The sequence below is a fragment of the Manis pentadactyla genome, chromosome 18 (genome assembly GCF_030020395.1).
Source record: "Manis pentadactyla isolate mManPen7 chromosome 18, mManPen7.hap1, whole genome shotgun sequence".
NCBI lineage: Eukaryota > Metazoa > Chordata > Mammalia > Pholidota > Manidae > Manis > Manis pentadactyla.
In genome coordinates, this window is record NC_080036.1 from 31,265,063 (window position 1) to 31,282,627 (window position 17,565).

A 17,565-nucleotide genomic window follows, 5' to 3' on the forward strand; every position below is an offset into this window, starting at 1 on the left:
GTTTTTAGCGTTGGGCCCCAACATTCATTATTACATTTGTCCCTATGTATTTTTTCATTTCTATTGTAAAGGGTTTTTTCCCTCTAGATTTTCTGACTGGTTGTTTTTCATAATAGTAAACGTTTGATTTTTCCCATAGACTTTATAATAAGATGCCTCTTCTTCTCCAAGTTTTGTGCCTCTTAGGTTTTTCTCATATATGAAAGTGGAGTTCATATTTCTGACTTTCATGGAAAGGGTTCTGGCACTCTATAATATAATCATTCTTTAAATCATAAGTTCTCCTTTTCTCAGTTCAAATTTTGTTTGTTTTCTCCATAAAAAAAAAACAGTAGGCTAAGCAGTGGTTTATCATGTTTTAATAATTTTCTCAGCAAATCTTGAACTCATGTCCTTGAATCTGTATCAGTTTTTATGTTTTTCTATCTTCTACTTAATTGCTTTCTGCTATTCTCTTCATTTGCTTACTTTTTTTCATTTCATTCTTTCTTATTTAGTAAGGTAAGTATTTAAGCTAATAAATTTTTCTTCCAGACACTGCTTTAGCCACATTCTACAGCATTTAATATGTAGTGTGTATTGTACCATTGTATTTTATTTCTATAGACATTCTACAGCTGTGCTACCAATAAAACTACAATGTGACAGTATCTGTCATTTTAAAGTGTATGCTATCTACCTTTAAAAAGTAAAAAGAAGAAACAGGTGGAATTAATTCTAATAATATATTTTATTGAACTCAATACACCCCAAATATTATTGAAACGTGATCAGTACAAATATAGTAATGCGATATTTTACATTCTTTTTACATTCAGGTCTTGGAAATCCATACATTTTGCCCACTGCTGCCGCAGTTAAGCTGTTTCCAAGGACACAGACTTGCGAGAGAAAGGCTTCGAGACCCTCGGACGACACACGTGACTGAACCCTGTTAAGGCCTCCATGTAAGTCTTCAAGGCCCTGGAGGGCAGAGAGCTGCCCGTCTCGCAGCAGCCAGGACAAGGCTCGTGTGTCAGCAAACCTGCTTTACAAGCGTATGTACATGCACGTTCCATCTGCCACCTGCCAGTCTGGGGTGGCCTGCCTCCTTCCTGCGTCTCTCCTTGCCCCACACAAATATACATCAGTCCTTGTACGTGTCAGACATTGTGCTCACGCAGCTTTAAAATGCTGGACAAGGCACAGCCTCTGCCCCCAGGGGCAGATGGGGTGGACGGGGAAGGAAAGGCGTTGCAGTGCATGAGAGTAAGGGGGGTGCTGTGGGACCCCACGGGTGCCCGGGAGGGCAAGGGAGCAGGAGCTGCTCAAGGAACTGTGCGTCGCGATCGGGATTCCCGTACGGTCAGGGACGTTTGGGTTTGGGATAAAAGAAGAGATGAGCGTTTCAAGCACAGCAGTTGTTAGGTTCAAAAGCTGGAGTGTGAACAGGTGTGTGACGTCATTAGGCGACTGAAAATGGTTTGGTTTGTCCAGAGCAGTGGTTCCTCACTGTGGCTGCACGTCACAGTCACCTGGGGAGGCTTAGCAAAATGCCACTGGGCAGGCCTCCCAGCGGCTGCTGAACCAGAATCCCCGTCTAGAGCCACAGCAAAAGTGAGGCCAAGCTGGGACAGGTGAGACCGCGGAGGTCCTTGAGTGGCATGTGAAGGAGTCTGGCCTTTGTCCCAGGGCAAGTGAGTCAGGACCACAGAGCTCCGTGTCTACAAAGTAGCAACTGGGGGAGAACATGGCTGGGAGCAGAAGCCTGCAGGGAAGTTGCGATCTCTTTAGGTAAAGATGAAGTGGGCCTAGGCCAGAAGCAGTAAGCATGGGCACTGGGAGAACTGAATAGTTCAAGAGAATGAGCACGCGTGGTGATTGAGGGGACGTGGTGATTGAGGGGACGTGGGGAAGAGGTGGACAAAGAGGGTGGAGGCTGTGCTCTGATGGGCAGGTAGCATTTGCTGGGATGGGGAAGCTTGGGGGAGACGCGGCTCACATGGGCTAGCGGTGAATGGGAGGGTGACGGGTTTAGTGTGCGGTGAGCTGCAGTATTTGGAAGGCCCACAGGACATCCAGGAGACGGCGTCCCCAGCACGTGAGTGGAGGCTGTTCCTGGCCCAGGGACGGCAGTGGGACCACACCTGGGTTGTTCCAGCCGAACCAGGTTTAGAGGCGCGGACGCAGGTCAGGGCTGGCTTACCAGTCGGTGCAAACCAAGTTACGCTGCGGTGACAAACACTCCCAACAGGCTCAGGGGTTTAAGAACACAATTATTGCTACTTTTTCTCGTGTTACATGGCTTCCCGGGGTCAGCGGGGGCACCTGCTTCAGAAGCCCAGGTTCCGAGTGACAGAGAAGCCGCTCTCTCGTGCATTGCCTGACAGCCTAGAGAGGGGAAAGAGAACTCTAGGGTGCCTTGCTTTGGCCGTTTACAGCTCCAGCCTGGAGACGCGCGTGTCCCTTCATTCACAACTCCGCGGCCGAAAGCAAACTCAAGGACCTGCTTAACTGCAAGGGAGACAGGAAGCGCAGCCTCACCAGCGGGGGTCCCAGAAACACCCAGAGACCGAGCACCAATACACTCACACCATGGAAACGGGGTTCTGAGGTCCTAACAGAAAGTTCTGGAGCAAAGAGGACAGTATTATTAGACCTGGACTCTGATATGGGTTTATCAGATAACATCAGAATGTCCACAGCAGTCATCCCTGGGATGTCCTGTACGGTTATTTTTATTTTCTTCTTTATATATATATTTTAGTCTTTTCCAGTATGTCTACAAGGAATCCATTTACTTTTATAATCAGAAATACGTGTAATAGGGAAAACAATATCTGCGTAACAATTACCTTCCCCTGGACAAGGTGCTCCCCTCTCGCCAGTCCTCTTCAGATGCTCTCTCTCCTTCACTCCTTCCTCCAGAAACTTCCAGCAGAAAAAGTTCAGTCAGGTCCACGACACAAAAGAGGTCCTTACTGGTACTCTGATTCTGCCCCTTTCTGAGATGTTGGCTTATGGCCGAAGACTCCCTGGGTGTCCTCAGGTGACGCCCCTGCATCAAAGGCCCCTGTGTGTTCCAGTTCCAGCCCTGCGCCCCCAGCTCGGCCGCCCAGCCTCCAGCCATATGCTCCTCTGAGCATTTCACCCATGCCTCTTACATAGGCATTTATTTCCAAGGAATTGAAGGTGTCCTCGCAGTCCTCTGTCATCCCTTGTCTACAGCGGCTGCCCTCGTCCCGCAAAGCATCCAGCACGTCCCCACCAGCCACATGCACCTGCCCCTGGAATACAAAGCCCACCACCTCCGGTCATAGGCACGGCGACGTCAGCTGGAGCTCCGGGACCAGACAGCCCCGCCCGCCTCACCCTGTGACTGGTCCCTGAGCTCCTCAGCTTGCCCACCAGGAACACGGGTCTACTCACTGCCCTGGGCTTCCACCAGGCGGGGCCCTGCCCTGCTGCCAGCAGGACTGAGCCACGCCTCTCTGTTCCCTCAGGGGCTGAAAGGATGCTGCCCTCAGGGAGGCAGCAATAAGGTGTAAACACGAGTCCAAAGAGCCCCTACAACTCAACAGCAAAAACAAGAAACCAGATGAGAAAATGGGAAAGGACTCAAATAGCTGTTTCTCCCAAGAAGACATCCAAGTGGCCAACAGGTATAGAAAAAGACACTCAAAGTGACTCATCAGCAGGGGAATGCAAATCAAAGCATGAGATCTCACCTCACACCTGTTAGGTTGCCATAATCACAAAAAGCAGCAAATAGGTGTTGGAGAGGACGCGGAAGAATTGGCACCCTCTGCACCGTCGGTAAAAATGCAAAATGGTGCCTCTGGTACGGTAAGCCATATGGAGTTTCCTCCAAAACTTAGAAATAGAGAAACAATATGATCCAGCAGTCTCACTACTGGGTATTTTATCCAAAAGAGTTGAATTTTCGGCTTTTGAAGAAATACCTGCATACCCATGTTCATGGCAGCATTATTCACAGTAACCAAGAGGCAGAGACGCCGAAATGTCTGGGCCAAGGAAATGCCTTATCTCATACAGTGTTCTGCTATCAGCCTTTTAAAAGGAGGAAATCCGGTCACAGGCGACAGCACGGATGAGACTTGAGGACATCATGCTGAATGAAATGAGCAGAAATTCACAGAGGGACAAATACTGAGGCCCCATGGAGATGAGGTCCCCAAAGCAGCCGAACTCACAGAAGCAGAAAGCAGAATGGGGGCTGCCCGGGCGGGAGCACGGGGAGGGGCTGTTCACTGGGCACATTTCAGTTCCTCAGAACAGACAGTGCCATGGGCTCTGCTGCCTGACACGGGCTCACAGTCAGCAAGTCTGTACGCGACGACGGGTTGAGGGCAGAGCTCATGACGTGTGGTTTTTACCACAACTAATAAAAGACAAAAGTACAAATGCAAAACTAATCCAGAACTGGCTGTGTGCATCACTTGTTCATAACCACGTCATTTTTAGACCTACTTAAACAGCAAGTAGGGAACAGGCAGTCCAGACCCCATCTCACTCGGCCCCTCACGATCTATCCTGACCTGGGTGGGTATCTCCACGCACATATAGACGTGTGAGAATTTAGGTTCATTAAGCTGTGTACTTGAGATGAGTGCACTTGAATACTTTAATGTGTGTGCAAATGCTATACTTCAATTTTAAAACTAGGTCTTCATTATTCCCACCACAGAAGTGATAATTCTGTGGGGCCATAGAGGTGTTAGCTAAGGCCACAGTGGCAATCATGTTGCAAAATACAAACATGTCAAACCAACATGTGCACCCCTAAAACTTACAGGATACTATATATATTTCAAATATATTTCAATTAAAAAGGCACTATAAAGCTTCTAGAAGGAAATATGAAACACTCCTTGCAACTTTGTAGTATAAGCTATTTCTTCAACAGGACAAAAAAAAAAATCACCGACCATAAAAGAAAAAAAATGAATGGAACACTAAAATAATTTATCTTTTTAATGCAAAAAAAAAATGTCTAGATGTTCTTCTCTAACCATCTTAACTTTGAGAAAAGTCTTTTAATAGTTAAAAAAAAAAAGAAAATTAAAGGAAAAATAACAACCCAGTGCTTGGAGAGACTTGACTGCAAGCTGAGGAGCTCAGACCATCTCCCGTGATCCGAGGAGGTTGTTGGAACACTCCCAGGAGGGGAGGGTCCCGGCAGGAGGCCTGCTTTCTCTGGAACCTTCTCCCAGTACCTGGCCTTAGGGGCAGGCCGTCAAGCGCATGTGCCCTCTGCTCCCACCACCCTGGTCCCTGGAGGATGGATGCCTGCTTGTGTCATCGCGGCCCCCATAGCTGCCAGCTCCCAGCTGGCTGCCAGCAACGGTGGGGACCTCTGTGGTGCAGGACGGGCGCTGCTGTCACGTAAGGAAATCAATAGGCCTGCTCAGGTCAGCCAGCATCAACAGAGCACCTGCTCTATGCAGAGCCAGGAGCCTCAAGAAGCCGCTAAGAGCTCAGAAACGTTCCCAGATCCCCACTCCCCAAAGGCAGACAGGCCAGGCCCTCTGTTCGGACAGCTTTCCTCGGATGCTCCGAGTGCCGCCAGAGACACTTTGATATCATAGGACCTGCCTGAGATGCAGACTCCAGCTCAGGCAGTCCCCAAGACAAGCCTGACAAGAACAGCGCCTTAAGGGTCACAAGGATGGCTCGTTGCCATGGCGATCCTGCAGGTCCTTAAAGGGAAGCCCTCGGGGCTGGCCGGGCTCCTGCAAGTCCCAGGGGGCCCAGAATCACAGGTGAGGTGGGTGGGGGCAGACAGACCAGCCCAGAGACAGAAGTCACCAAGGAGCCCCATTCTCCCACCAAACAGGCTGGGAGGGACAGATGCAGGCACACACTCTCCGGAGGTCACCCAGCTCTCCCAGGCCGGTAATGTCTGCAGAAGCAATCAAGAAAAATACTCCTTGTGTGGGGCTGACACAGGAGGGCCCCAGGCAGGCCCCCAAGTGTGACGCTGGGGAACACTCAGAATGGGACACAGGGAGCTGGAAGGTGTAAGTGTCCAACTGCACAGAGGGGGCTGAGGGAAGGGCAAAGGTGCGATGGGCAGGGGGCCGGGTGAGCGACACCAGGAGCCCCCAGGTGAACGCAGGGGCTTCAGAGGCCAGCCTGGCTCCCAGGCCCTTACGACCCTCGACCTCAAGACAGTCGCCAGCATCAGGACAGAGACAAAGTGAGACTTTGAACCCAGCTCAGGGGCAAGAGCTTTTCCGAGACATTTTGGTGCTATTCAACGCCCGAAGTCGGGGCCTTTCCCGTCACCGTAACGGCCCACGTCGCGTCATGATGAGCAGGACTCAGTCTGGAAGGTTGAGCAAAGGGGGGCCTGCAAAGGTAATTTGCTCCCGGTTCAGAAAGATTTGTCCTCGGGGATCTCCTGGGTGGCCGGGAGAGCTGCTGAGACCCCCGGCCTGGGTAGCCAGACCCCAGGGCCCTGAGCGAGGCGCGAGGCGCCCTGGCAGACCGGGGGGTGCGTCTACAGCGAGGCGAACCCCGCGTTCTGCCGCCAGACGGGGAGGCTGCAGAGTAGTGTCTCATCCCAAAGGGGCCGACAGCACCCGCGGCGAGGTGCTGACGGATGCCATGGGGCATGAGCTGTGTGACGTCCAGTGGCACAGAAGGACAGAGGAGCACAGGCCGGGCCGTTAATGGGTCTGAGGCAGCCCTGAGAGGGGCACCCGTGCGGCTCACCCACTTCTGTGAGCGCCCTGCCCTTCTGTGACCTCTGCCACAAACAGACCTGCCTGCGGGGCTGGAGGCTGGGACCAGGGAGACAGGCCTGGAGTCGGCTGCCGGCTCCTGGGGTCCGGTGAGTCGGGCTTGAGCATGGAGCCTGCTGGGAGGAGGAAGTGGCAGGTCCCAAAGCCTGGGGGCGTGTGGGGGCGAGTTCAGGCCACAGGCACCCTGGGCACAGCTGATTCGGCCTGTGATGGGGGAGGCGCCCCAGGGCTGGGGCAGGTCCAGGGCGCAGCCCAGGGGCTGCAGTTGAGGGCAGGGAGCCAAGCCTCTGGGCTCAGGCTGAGGGATTTGGGAAATCACCCAGCGACTCAACACACTGTTCAGATGGGGACACACAGGCCCTGAGGTCACAGGCAGCCCCTGCCAGCACTTGAGCAGGTCTGAGGGCAGAGGCTTCAGGCAGACAGAGGCTTCAGAAGGCCCACGCGGCCCTCGTGGGGGCATCCCGCCATCTCATGGGGAGCAGCGGGGTTTCGCGCAGTGCCCTGGGGGCCCTGGAGCGTCCAAATAGCAACAGCTCGCCCCTCCGAGGATGGGGGTGCGCGGCTGCAGGGCTGCACTTCACTAGCCAGGCAGGAGCAGGTGTGAGGCCTGGGGCAAAACAGGGTGGAGGCCGCCACCCACCGTCTCCGCAAGGACCCTATTAGAACCCCAGCCCGCCTCTAAATAACTTGTATCAAATTGTCTTAAGACTAGTGTTTTCAAGGGCCCCAAATTATTACTGTCAGTGACACTCACACGCCCGACCAGCCCTGCTTGCGCACCGCGTCCCAGCCCCCTGCCACCGTGGGGCAGCTCCATGGCTGGTCTCCGAGAGGCGGAGGGGTTCATTCTGGAGGGGGCCACGGCCAGGGAGACAGGAGGCCAGGGCCAGTCCCCAAGCAGACCCACCTGCTGTAGCTGGCAGCTTGGCAGTGCCAGCCGGGCCCGGGCAACTGCACACGGGCCGAAGAAACACCCCCACCTCCTCGCTCAGCCCCTCCGTGGGTGCGTGCCGGGTGGCAAGGGCTGGGGCGGTCGGAGCAGACTGTGCCTCCGCCCGCACACCCCGACCCGCCTGCACCCCAGGCCCTTAGCGCTCCGGGTCTCACCTGCTGGGGAGGGAAGGAAGGAAGAGCTTTAAATAGATGTGAGATCAGCCTTATGAAACGAACAGAGCTGAGTTCTTCCTAATGCAAGCGACTGGACTTTCTGCAAGTAGGTTGAGCCTCCCTAGGGAGCTGCTCCCCAGAGGGGGCCCGTCACGCCTTCACCGCAGCATGGCCAGGGCTGTTACCAGGAAAACAGAGGACCACTCGGGTCCCTGCCAGTGAGCGGCCACGGATCAGAGCACCAGCTGTGCTAATAAACACAGTAGGCCCGGAAGCTTGCTGACCCCTGCAGGCCAGAGGGCGAAGCGCATGCTCAGGGACGCGGGTGACCAGGGAGAGGGCCAGGAGAGGCCTCCCCCTGCTAAGGCCAGCAGGGGCCGCCCTGGGGAGGGACAGGAGTGCAGGCTGGGGCCTGGCAGTGGGGAGCCAGGGGCAGGGCTGGGTGCCTGCAGGATGTGGGCTTCCTGGTGGAAACTCATTCCACAAAGGCTGCTGACCACTTGCTCTGGGCCCCAGGGACTTGACCCCGCGGGGAGCCCACCTACTGGCCTGGGCCCTCCTCTGAGCCCCCAGGCCCAAGACTTCTCTCGCCCACGGCGGTGGTCTCTCCCCAGCCCGAGAGTCTCTGTGACAGGGAGGACTCTCTCATTTCTCTGCCCCAGCCCCCAGCGGGGACCCAGCCCACGGCCGGCGGTCAGTGATTGTTTCTTGAATGAATGGCCAGATGAGTGGTGGACAGACTGACTGACCGTCTGGATGAATAGATGGATGCATGTATGGACCCATGGGAAACGAGCACCCTCTCTCCCTCTCCTGTTTCCGCTGTACAAGGGCGCCGGGCTCCAGACTGACTGTCATGCACCTGTGACCTTTGGTGTGACAAACCCCAGGACAGGCCTGACAGAGCAAACCGCCCTCCAGAACCGTGACTGAACAAAGCCCCGAGCGCCCACCCTCCAGCGTCCAGCTGCTAGACTGCACCGCCACTTGTCTTCTTCTGCAAGCTCGGCTGCTTCCAAGAACAGGTCGGGAAGGGCTTTCTGAATTAGAAACCTTCACTTTACACAGCCTGTGTCCCTGGCAGGGAGCCTCTTGCCAGGACCCAAGTCAGTTTCCCAGGCTGCACACCCTAGTGCTGCCAAGAGGTGCCCTCCTACCTGGGCATCTACTGCGCGGCCAGCTGCGGTGTAGACATGGTATGGCTGGACGGTGGCAGCAGGCACCCTTCCCAAATCTCTGCTCACACGTAGCCGTTGTGACCTTTGGTTGTGACGGTTCTAGTAACGTGGCCCTTCCACGAAGCGGAGCCTCACTGACTATTTTCAAAAACTGAAGAAAAGTTTGACCGGATTCAAAACCCACTCATGTTAACCAAAAACATTTCAACATTACAAGCACCAAGAAAAAAGAAAGGGCTGTTTGAGTCTTAAACTGTACTTCAGTGAAAATTGTTCTCCTTAATTGTTTCATCATTTACTGGGGTGGACAAATTCCTAGACCACATATTGAGCTTAAAACTCTTGACCAGAAATGTCATATAGCCATTTCAGATATAAAACCTGATTAATAAAAAAAAATAGACCCAAACCCCTTTCTCATTAGAAAACATGAAAATATTTTATTTGTTTTATACAAATAGAATACTCAGTGCTTTAATAGTTTTATGTTATTTTGCTCATCCTAATTATACACTATAAAGAAAATGTAATGAATTTTTTCACCTAGTTCCATAAATGCCCCCAAAGCCTCCCCCACTTGCAAGGCAAATGTTATTTTCTATCTTTCCAGAATGGTCTTGGAAGGCCTGGGAGGAGCAATGCCTACTCCAGCTCGGGAGTGCTAACATTCTTAAAATCCATGTTAAAATTATGAAATTCTGGCATGGGCTTAGATTTTACTAACTCAGATCTCTTTTAACTGGGAAAATAATGTCAGCAGTCAGGCTCTAGAAAAGCTGTAGAAGGTGGCTGCCAAGATTAACATGTAGCAGGTTCTGCTTTCCAAGGATGACCTCCTGCTCGCGTGATCTCTTTGCACTATGACCTTGACATTCCTCCCACAATGACACGGGGTCTCGGTTTCCCCTTCTTAAATCTGGGCTCTTGACCACAGTGGAGGCCACGCGGAGCAACTTCCAAAGCTGTCGAAAGCGATATGCCTGTCCTGGCCCTTTTGATACACTGGCTCTTGGAGCCCAGACACATGCTGTGAGGAAGCACACAGGTCCTGGGCGCATGTCCACCGAGCCCAGCAGACACCAGCACCCCCTGCCCACCACAGAAGCGGGGCTTCTGGAAGGCAGATGTGTCCTTTGACTCCAGGTACAGCCTCCCCAGGTGACATTGCACGGAACAGAGACAAGCTATGGCCACCCAGCCCGGCCTCAATGGCAGCTTCCTGAACAAAAATGATTGTTGTCATTTAAGCCACCAAACTTCACATCAATGACAAAGAAACGGACAGTCAGAAACTGTCAAAAAAAGAAGCAAAATGATAAGCTACAATAGGCAGAAGAGGATAAATCAGCAACACTTACAAAAGCTTTCAAGAATGTATGTGCTTTTAAATCCAACCATTCCAATTTTGGAAATTTAATCCAAAGGAACAAATTAAAGATGTGATCTACAATATCACTACAAAAATATTCTTCAAAACAGCAAAAAGCTAAAAACAACCTGGATGTGCACTAGAGAATTGGGTAGCTCCATTATGGCATATCTAAGTCCGTTGGTCCCAAACCTGGTCACCAGAAATATCTGGGGGTTGTTTCAGAGAAGAAAAGAATAGTCCCTTCCCCTAGGTCCCTTGCTGATGACTTTTAAGGTTGTTTCCAGTCTGGGGCTCTTACAAAGGGTGATGTATTTCTTTAGACAGCAACCCTTAGGTATATTGCTTTTATTCTTATAAAACGCATTCCTAGAAGTCAGGTGTCTGTGTCAAAAGTTGTGCAAAATTTCAATTGAATAGGTAATTTTCCACAAAACCTATAGCAATTTACACCCTTACCAATCATGTGTGAGTTCCCGTTTTCCACACCCTTGGCTGTACTCAGTGTTTCTGATTTCTTAGATTTTGCCTATGGGATGGACAAACGTTGATATTTCATTTATTTTATTCACCTTTCCTGATAAGCAGTGAACTTGAGCAAATGTCTTTTTTCCATTTATATTTCCTCTTCTAGGAATTTCCTCTTTTCAAAAAAAAAAACTTCCACTTTTGTTTCTAACGTTTTTACACTCTTTCTCATTTAGATCTCCAACTCATACAGAACTTCCTTTTGCATGTGGTGAGGTTGTCTGTCTCGTGTAATTTTCTTCCAGATGTGAAGCAGTGCAGTCTGTTAAAGAATCCGTTCTCTCACCCGTGTGTCTGTTTCTATGTTTTCCACTGTATGTCTGTGTGATCAACCTGGCTTGTCCTTCCTTCATGGACTGTGCCCAGATCTTATCCTTAGGCACTCCTAGGACAGGGCCACACTCTCACATTTCCAACGAGATCTTTAGTGCCAATGCTCCCTCCCTGCAAAAAGATGGGGAAACTGAGTCCTAGGAATGGTAAGTAAGCAGCTTGAGGTGGAAGGTTGAAGATAAAGGGATACGGCTGTGGCAGTGAGATGTATTTGGGGTGCAGCCACCTTGCGGGCTGGGGGATGCCACTGCCCGTGGGGACTGCAGCCCCGTAGCTTGTCCTGCACATCTGCTGTGTGGCACCTGGGCTCCCGGTTCCCGGGCCCGGCTGCAGGGACACACAGATGCGTTGGCCCCTCGCCACCATCCATTCTCACAGGCTCTGGAGCCTCCTCCCTGGCTAAGCCCAGGCAGTCCCAGTGACCGCCGCCTGAGCGCAGCCTGGGCAGGGAGCGTGGCTGGCACCCAGAAGCTCTCACCTGCTTCAGGTGAGAGGTCCTGGGAGGGAGGACTGGCTACCTCTGTGGGGCCCCGTGAGAAGGAAGACATAGGGACCCCCATGAAAAGTTGAGAATTTCAAGGTGGTGACAGCAGAGAGTTTATGCAACCGTAGGGCCCTCCTGAGCCTGCGGCCATGGATCTAGCCCTGCTGCTCAGGCGCCCAGCCTGCTGGCACCAGACCCCTGGGTGTAGTGGGGCTCCACCTCCAGCTGCTCCCAAAGACCCAGACAACTGTGCCCCCGGATCGGGGCTCCACTTTAATTCTACTAACTAGACATTTCATTCCTCAGAGACCGCAGCCCCCAGCCCCACCCTCCCCAGCACAGCTCAGGGCCTGGCCTGTTAAACCAGCTCCGAGTCAGCCCAGGGCCACAGGAAGGACAGCTCTGGGGTCCCGAGGCCCGGGCCCCGCCCAGCTCCGCCTCCCCAGCCCCCTCGCTCGGGGTCCCTGCGAAGGACGCTGAGATCTGCTTCAGCAGCTGCCCCAGCAGTGAACGAGGTGAGGCCCAGCGCCTGGCACACAGAGGAGCTGACCCACGTTCACTTTCAAGGAAAGGCCGTGTAGCCAAGTGGGGAGAATATGGGCTTCCTGAAAAATGCCAGCTCTGCTGCTGACCAGCTGTGGGCCCAAGCTGAGCTCCAGGACAGCTCTCTGCCTCGGTTTCCTCAGAAGGAAAATGGAGATGATACCAGGAGGGCATTCCTCCGCGTGTCATTTTAAGGATTAAGCCTGTGAATATTTGCAGCTCAGCTCAGAACACTGCCTGGCATATAGGAGATGAATGAGTTTATTGATTAGGTGGAATAAGGAATTACAGGTTCTGGGAGGGTTCTGTGTGCCCTTCTCTGCCCAGGTGCCTGGAGGCCCTGTGGCTTATCCGAGCTCCGGCCACCTGGCTCACTGTAGGGACCTGGCGATGGAGACCCTGGGTTGTCACAGGAGCCACCTGCCTGCAGTGCCTACAAGCCACCGAGAAGCAAGATGCAGATGCTGATGGCTCTGTGGGATTTTTCTGGTCATCAGGATCCCTGGCCCGTGGGCCCAAGGCCCTTTCCGTGGTTTGCTGTCAACCTGCTGTGGCCGGCGGCCTTGGGCTGAAAGCTCAGTGTGGCGCCAGGAGCCTCCGGAAGTTCATGTGCTCCCCACCTGTGCTGGGAGGAGGCCCGTGCTACAGCAGGTGTGTCCCCAGCACAGAGGCGGCCCGGCCACGGGGGCAGAGCAGGCTGCCCTGCACAGGGTGCCTCTCACGGGCCGTGGTCTGGCCAGGATCGAGACTTCTGAGATGTTTCCTCGGCTGCAAAGTGGTTCAGGCTCAACAAGCACACACTGTGAGCAGCCTACGAGCAGCAGAAACAACAGGTTCCCTACTATGCTGTCCACCAGCCTCGGGCATCAATGCTTTGCAGAAATGGGAAGGGCCTTCCCCGAAATGCAAACTAAGCAGGTTCACCTGGAGGTCACGGGGTGAGGGGTGGGAGGCAGGAGGGCTGGGATCTGAGCTGCTTAGGGCTCCATCCGGGATGAGGGCAATTTCCGGAAACTGGCTTTGCTGTCGCCCTTCATTTCGTGAAGCCCTGGGCTCTTCCGCCATCCATAAAGATGAGACATTCTTTGGCAGATTTAATTTCAGGGCTGCGTGTCTGGCCCCTGAGAAAACCCCGGCTTCCTCCTCCCTCCGACTCTGACCCGGGCGGCTTCGTGCACCCCAGACAAGCCTGCATTCCGCTGAGGGCCCCTGGAATCGCTCACACGAACCGAGACCTGCTGCCTCAGGGCTTTCCAGCCAGAAGTGAGCCTTCTGTTCATGGGCAATCAGGCAGCACCCAGAGGGGGCCCTGCCCGCCCCGCCGGGTCTCTAGACAGTGGAGCAGGAGGCCCCCCCTCCCTGACCCCGGGCACTGCCCCGGGGGAGGCACCCAGACCAGGGAGCTACTGCAGCAACAGAAAGAGCATCTGCGTCTCTCCCACGCAAACGGGGAAACCAAAGCTGGGGGCAGCCCCGGTACGCTCAGGGGGCACCCGGGCGCCAACCGCTCTTCTGAGCCACCCTGCTGCCTTGATCCCACGCTGGGACATCGCTGTGTGTTCCCTGACTCAGAGCCTGGGGACGGAAGGCGGACACACTCAGAGCAGGTCCAAAGCGTGGGACACGTCCACAGAAGTCCCTCTGCTCCTCACAAGCTGGAAGCACTAAAGGCTGGGTTGGGTGGAGGGTGGGGACCCCATGGGCTGGCGCTGTGTCCGTGCAAGTCAGGCCTGAGAGTGTCACTCAGCAGACATTTCTGTGAGCCTGCCTTGTGCCAGGCCTCATGCCAGGTGCCTGGAATCTGGGGCTGGCTGGCTCAGGGCAGGTGCAAGGAACGTGGGCCTTGGATCTGGAAAATGCAACCCCACTTCCCACCTTCCACTTACTGACCGCATGTCCTGGAGCAGACGACCCATCCTGGCTGCAGTGTCCTGTGATGGCCTGAAACCTTCCCCCGGGACCATGCTGGGGACCAGTTGAAGTCCAGCAGGTGAAGAGGTCCACCCCCTCTCTGGGCCTGCCGTCTACCCTGGGCCTGCTCTGGGGAGTCCGTGCAGTGGACAAGCACGTCGCCGTCAGGGCCCAACAGTCTGGGGGTCGCGTTCTGACTCCGCTACCTGCCATGTGACCTGGGAATGTTACTTAAACTCGGGCCACAGTGTTCCCGCTGTAAACTGTCAATGACTGTAAGTGGTGCCCAGCTCAGACTGTGAATTAATGACTGAATGATGGAATTCAGGAGTAAATTTAAAAGTCATTAAAATGTAAAAAATGAAGGGCTTTGCACAGAGTGGTTCCTTCCCAGTGAGCCCTAAATGAATGTGAACTTTTTCTCATTAATATTCTTATAATCAAAAGATAATAATGCCAGGTATTTTTTATCTTTCCACATGTCAGACTTTGGACCAACCCCACCACACCACAGCGCATGAAGATGGAGCTATGAGGGACCAGAACACGCCAGAGCCTGGGAGGGTGGACTGCGGGTGTCCGTGCTCTGTCTTGTCGTCACTCTGGGGTGGCCAACCAGGTGCTTCTGGCCCTGCACGCCATACCAGGGGGTGGGGAGCTCTCAGCCGCCTTTGCCCCCGACCTCGTGGCCCAACCAGCCCCAACGGGCCTGTTGCTGCCAACAAGGGGCTGGGACTCTCCGCTCCTGCCAGGGCCTCTGCCCGTGACTCACAGCCTCTGCCTGTACACCTGTGGCCCTGTGGGTCCTGGGCAGAGACCTGCAGGCGCTGAGCCACCTTCAGTAATCGCGGCCTTGCAAAAGCATGAGGGGGCCTCGGCCACCGCTTAGAGCAGGAAGGGCTCAGGGGGCATCCACTCACCCACTGCCCGCAGGTCCCATTTAACATAAAGGGGCCTGAGGCATAATAAAATTAAAGGCTTATCTAGAATTGTAGCAGGGCTAGAAGCCAGGCAGCCAGACTCCCAGATCTGTCAGCTGTCACGGCTGTACACTGGGGTCACCGGGCACCGCCACAATGCCACACATGGAACAATTAAATTGGACTCTTTGTGTACTGCCTCAGGCATCCGTACCCAGAGGCAAGGCTGTACACCCGCATTGGGAGACCCCGTGTGAACGATGGCAGCCTGGGTTCATGGTCTTTGTTGCTGTTCCTGACCCACCCATGCCCCAGCCGAGTGCCAGAGCATCTGAAGCGCCTGGCTGCACAACAGGGCCACTTAAAACTCCCAAGTGATTCCAACACGCAGCTGAGGTCGAGAGCCAGCTTTCCGGGAGCATTTTCATTGAGCTTTAAAACTCCATTCACCCTTTAAGCAAAACCGTAATACTTGATTGTAGCAAAAAAAAAAAAGAAAAAACCTGTTGAGTGGGGATGGAGTCCATGCAGGTTAGTCTGTGTTCAGATTCCAGGAAACAGAAGTGTCTGTAGCTGTGGGAATATCAGCCTCCGGTTTCGTCTGTACACCGAGGCAAGTTAGATTCACTTTTGTAAAAGTCAATCCATTACTGCCGTTTGCCAGTTCAACAGAAATGTATGAGTTCGCTTTAGGCAATTCTGAGCTTAAAGGAGCATTCTGAATCAAGAAGACAATAACCTTTTAACAAACAGAATAGAAGTTTACTCAGCGACAGAAGAGCTTTGTCTGAACACACAGTCCCCAAAACCGAGTTCAGTGGGCATCTGTCTTTGCTGAAGAAAATGTCTGGGACGGGACTTTGGCTCTGAATCAGATGGAAATCTCTGCTCTCCCTCTTTCCTTTTTTAAAGTAAGATTGCTTAAAATTCCAAAGCCCGTCAGCCTCTTCACTCACCTCCCAGTTATTATGAGGAAGCCCGAGAAACTCCCCCAACTGCTGTTCTCCGGGGGGAACTCCAAACCCAGTCCCTGGAGCCCAACTGAATCAGCAAAGGGAAACCCAAAGGCCGCCCAGCATCCCCGGCAGGGAGTGCGGACCAGGGCCCAGCACCTGCGGGGCCTCCTCCTCTGTCACCTCCTGTCCTGGCGCATCCAGAGCAGTAGCGCGGAGACCCCAGGCTTCCCGGCCGTGGGTGCCCGTCACACACCCTTATCAGTTCTCCGTCCAACACTGAGTCACAAAGCTGGCTGGAAAAGTGATAAGGGAGGGAGACGGGCTGGCGAAGGGGTTCTGATGGCGCTCTGCAGGACCAGACGAAGACTGACGTCCCCTGGCCCTCCCTGCCACTCCTGCCCCGACCCGGGTCCCTTCTGCTTTGCGCCCGCCTCTCCCTTTGACCTTGGTGAGGCCTCTAGGTTTCCCCACCCAGAAATTGCAACGTGAAACTATGGAAAATAGTGAATTCTTTGCAATGTTTAAGAAATCAATGAAAAGTAAATTAACTTAAATCTAAAATTAATAAATAACCAGTCGGCGCAGTGTTTACCCAACAGCTCCTGCAGGTCTGAGGCAGGGGGCCAGGCTCCTTCTGCTCCTCCGGCTCTGCTCGGAAGTCCACGCCCGTAGGCCATTCATAAAGTCCCCACTCGGAGGCCCCTCCTCCTGCCGGGATTGGGCCTCCACAGGCCCCGCCACACGCCCCCCTGCAAACCTGCTGGAGGGGGACGTGCCCACGGGCTGTGCGGCCGTGAGGGGGTTAGCCGGGTGGGGTTTGGGTCCGCCTGCGAGCCGGTTCTCAGGCCTCGGAGCTCGCCGCCCAGGCATGTCCCGTCTTCCCCTCCACTGCTGGCCTTCCGCACTGACCCATGCACCCACCGAGTCTCTGGAAGGCAAACACGGTCGACGTGGCTTCAGCCGTGGAGGCCTTAACGCGATTCTCCACATCATGGAACCAAAGAATGATGCCCAGGGTTCAGGTCGCTTTTCTGCAAGAATTTCCACTTTGGGTCCCACCTGCCTGCCACGCCCTCCTGAGCAAATCACTGAATCTCTGAGCCTGGGCACCCGATCTACGGAACAAGGGCAGCTCAGCCTCAGTCGCAGGACTGCTGCACGCTGCAGGAGAAAAGGGGCGGGAAGTGCCTACGCTTCGGCACAGGGTCGAGTCCCCCACGAGTCACCCCCTGGCCCCGCGGCTCCCAGCAGGTCCCGTGAACCGTCGGAAGCTTAGCTTCTTGCACACGGCTGGGGTCATGGCAGGTTGCCCCGAGGATTCAGGCAGACACAGTGTGAGTGGCTGGCGGCCTGGCTTTCTCTCCTGACATTGTCACTCGCTGGCCTGTACGGTCACTCTGCCTCTCGGCACCTCACTCATCCTGACAATCCTGCCTGACAGCATTGTGAGCGAGGCTGCCAGGCGAGCTCGGAGAATTCAGCTGACG

General features: G+C 54.0%; 2 long non-coding RNA genes across 3 annotated transcripts; both read right to left on the minus strand.

Moving 5' to 3' along the window:
• Positions 1-711: 711 nt before the first annotated feature.
• On the minus strand, positions 712-3,538 carry LOC130681444 (uncharacterized). The gene is made up of 2 exons (XR_008994604.1): positions 3,352-3,538; positions 712-3,266 (listed from the first exon to the last, which is right to left on the minus strand). It is a non-coding gene; the product is annotated as an uncharacterized LOC130681444 (long non-coding RNA).
• Positions 3,539-4,260: 722 nt separating this feature from the next.
• Positions 4,261-17,226, minus strand: LOC118927596 (uncharacterized). Of its 2 annotated transcripts, none has more exons than XR_005030883.2 (3): positions 16,671-17,226; positions 5,830-5,902; positions 4,261-4,381 (listed from the first exon to the last, which is right to left on the minus strand). It is a non-coding gene; the product is annotated as an uncharacterized LOC118927596 (long non-coding RNA). The 2 variants fall into 2 exon arrangements; XR_005030884.2 differs by lacking the exon at positions 16,671-17,226 and adding an exon at positions 7,857-8,932.
• Between the last annotated feature and the right edge of the window lie 339 nt (positions 17,227-17,565).